Source organism: Limanda limanda, chromosome 21 (assembly GCF_963576545.1).
Source record: "Limanda limanda chromosome 21, fLimLim1.1, whole genome shotgun sequence".
NCBI lineage: Eukaryota > Metazoa > Chordata > Actinopteri > Pleuronectiformes > Pleuronectidae > Limanda > Limanda limanda.
In genome coordinates, this window is record NC_083656.1 from 5,792,816 (window position 1) to 5,796,767 (window position 3,952).

A 3,952-nucleotide genomic window follows, 5' to 3' on the forward strand; every position below is an offset into this window, starting at 1 on the left:
GGAGCAGAAAACACATCCTGGTCACCTTAAAGCAAACCCTGGGTCGAACCTTGAGTTCAGATGACTCGATCAAAGTCTCTGGATAATTTCTAGATTATTATTTCTTAACCATGATTAATCGCTTAATCTTCTTTAGAACCAATCACTTAATATATCATAAATGTCAGATAATTGCCAACTAGCTTTAGCCAAAACACTATAATGTATCTGTGCTGCAAATTGAATCGATTCAAGAAGACCAACCACTTTATCATGTTTCATTAAATTTTCATTCAGTGTAACGTCTGAATTATTTGCGCAGGTCTGTGCTGATTATTATTTTTATTGATTTATTAAAGCCCAAGACATGAAGCGCAGAATATAAAGCCTCCTAATCTAATGCATTCCAGTTCTTTAAGGTTTCTCATACACAAGAGGCTGAAGAAATCAATAAATCACAAATTTTCCTGTGAACTTTTGTGCGAGTGGTAACCTCCCGTGTGTTGTTCTGAGTGAATGTGAGTGGATTTCAACACAAATGACACATCACAGCCACACTCACACTTTGACATAAGACTATTAGCCTGAAACCTGCTTGAATTATGAATGCATCCCTTTGGAGACAGCTGGAAACAGGACAATGAGGAAGCCCATTATACTGTTGCACTGCAGCCACACCAAACGGCATCAGAGACACACACCACTGCTAATTATCAAGCCAGAGACATTTCTCCTCATGTGATTATAATGTTTTATAAATTGCCCCCTTTGGCTCCACTGAGCTCCAGCGAGCCGAGTCCTGCTGGCGACAGGCAGAAGGTACAGTAAGCTTGAGTAAGCTCGACAAACCCGCTCCCAGGTCGCCTCCCGGGGCCGAGGGCTGGAGCGGGGGGGTATCACACGGGTGTCGGGGCGAAGTGTTAGCAGCCTCCACCGCCTGAGAGCAGCGTGTCCAGCACATCCACCCACCCACCCACCCCTCACCCCCCCAATCGACACGCTGTCGTTACCAAAGGTCTGTTTTCTTAATCCGTTTATCAATGTGGAGGCGTTTGGAAAATATTGTGACATTCGATGTCTCAGTCTTTCTCCTGAGGATGGAACAGATGGAGCTGGATGGATGAGTGGTCAGAAATATATATATAGATATAAATACAGAAATAAGAAAAGTTAATCATCAAGATAAATGTCACATTATAGCTGCTGTGAAGTTTAAAATCAGATTTTTGCTCCTGAGTGAAGGTTCTGGTTTTAAATTCTTCTTTATGGGCAGAGAACGATGAACACACTTATGTGCTTTCACAATGTAAAAACATATCGATATATATTGAACCTTAATAAATTATATTGCTGTAAATGTTTATTTAGTTTTATTGACCAGCTTGAGTTCAAAATAGACGTAATATGTACAGTTATTACTTTATCTTTCACTTGAGCCAGAATAATTCATTGATTAACTAACAGTTTAATATTTAATATTTGTAATAAAGATCACACATCACAAACTGGGAAGTTACATTTGATCATATAATTAATCACAAGTATTTACATGTATATTTGACCTTTTACTCTGAAAGGTCATGAGGATGATTAATCAGTTGCGGCTCGTTCTTTTATCCATTTAATCGATTGGCTGATGATCTGCTGCATTATTCAATTTTGTTCAATTTTTGTTCTATTTGGTCGTCATCGTAATCATGTGATAATATGTTGCAGCCCTAGTTTAGTGGAAAACGTTGTGCTATATATACAAAGCAAGTTTATTTATTACAGCACATTTCAATAAGAAGGAAATTCAAAGTAATTTACATAAAATATAAAGGGTGTTAAGAAAAAAGTGTAAAAGCAACACAAGGCAAAAACAAAACAAAGCTTATGAAAATAAATAAAACTGAGTAAGACATAAGAGGCTGAAAGGAACAGGGCATAAATCCTTTATCTCCATTAAGAGGACGATAAGGATTATTTATGACCCACCGAATATGATCACTCCTGTACTGTACAACTGTAGAAGAAGAAATCAAACCTCCTCCTCTCCTCCTCCACCTCTTCGGGTCCCACGTCAGATGGGGAAATGTTTTGGTGGTCGGGGGAGGAGCCTATGAGTCTCCATCATCCGAGCACCAGTCGGATCGACCGTCATCATCCCCTCAACCCCCCCCCCAGAGGCTCCAGCTCCCAACCTCCTCACCCAGCAGCCCCATGCACGTACCCTCACCCCCACCCCAACTGTGGCGGGCCATGATACCCGACTGCTATTACAAGTTCCCGTGTTGCCTAGCAACTGGCTGGCGGATTACAATTGGAGGCTGTACATGGTGGAGAGTTAACACTGTTTAAGGGGGTGTCGACTTGTGTGTGTGTGTGTGTGTATACGTGCGTGTGTGTGCATGCATTAGAGGGAAGTGGTGTCTGAGAGAGTGAGTGACGTACGTGTGTGTGTGTGCATATGTGAATCCACAATGACTGACACCGGTGTGTGTTAATGTGTCACCAGTGTCATCTCCCTCCAACAGTTTCCAGGCAATAAACTCTAAACTCGGCCTCAGTGGTGATTAGAACAAATCAGATCACCAGCTGTATTGTGCTGTAAAGAGAGGTTGTCATCTGTTTATCTCATAATCACTGACATAAAGGGGACGGACGAAGTAAAAACTATGAAAGACAGCTTGTCAGTGTAATTCAACACAAACTCCACCCTCGAAAATGATTCTATGGACGTCTGAGAAGGAATGTTTGGTTTCCTGCAGGTCTTTCGTTAAGTTTCTCTGCCTCTAATCACCTGACACCTGAGAGTTAAAGGACTTGGTGTGTGTCTGAGAGGTTTCAGATTCCTGAGCTGGAAGCGTAATTGCACGACACGCCGACGAAAAGGTCACACTTGAAGCTTCATGCTCCAGACATCCCCTCCACTTGTTTCTACGTCTGTCAGACCCGGTTCATGTGATTTTGAAGAGACGTTATTGCCCGGGAACCCAGACGGGGTCGTTGCTTCTCCTTTATCTTCTTCTCCCGTCCTGTCTTTTCTTGCCGTTTTATTAGCCGCTGAAATTGTTGTTTAACGCTTAACAGCCGGTTAATAATAGATGGAGGTGAGGTGTAAATAGAAGCCAGTGCTTATTGTGCAATTTGTACGGTAAGCTGCAGGTTTATGGTTTGCAAAAGTTGTTTGCTACTATATATTATTCGGAGATATGAGATAAAAATCCACCCCAGTTACACCTAATACATCACAGGCCTGTGTTTGCTTGACAAACACGCAGCACTCAAGATATTTTTTCCAATAAATCCTGAATCCCAGAGGAGTTTAAACAGCGCAGTGCGGGGAGGAGGTGTCCCTGGTTCCTAAAGTCAATATCTCAGCAGAACGGGAAGAACCTCGGTCTCCTCAGTGATGCTTTTTCTAGAAGATTTCATAATTTTAGCTTTTAAAGCCTCTAAAATTCCAATATTCAGTCGTTCCAACATTGTGGGAGATAAAAAAGAGACAGTTTGATATCTGTGAAATGATCATAAGTAGTAAAGTGTCTGTTCTCAACCTGCCTGTTTGGAATGGGCTGTTTTTTTTTGATTACCTGTGGTGCTGCTGGTTCTCTGTGACTTGCAGTAGTTTGGCTGCGGTTAATAAAAAGCTGCTGCTGCTGGTTTCTTCCTTCAAAGTTCGGTGAAGCTCGACTAATTACGCAGAACCCCGAACACGAGAATTGCTTATTGTTGCCGTTGTCGAGAGCTTATGCAAGTTGTATATTGAAATTGTGTTTTTAATGTGGCGTGTGACCGAATAGCACCAGATTTGAAACTGAACTTCATTGGGCCCTTGAAATTACACGTGTGTAGTGTGAAGCCGATCACACTTCTGGTTCTTGAGATATTTGAGCCACATACAGACTGAGATTTCTGGACTTATTACACAGATTTGCGCCGTGTTCATTCTAAACCTACGCGTAGAAAACTTTGCGTTCATCCCACCTGG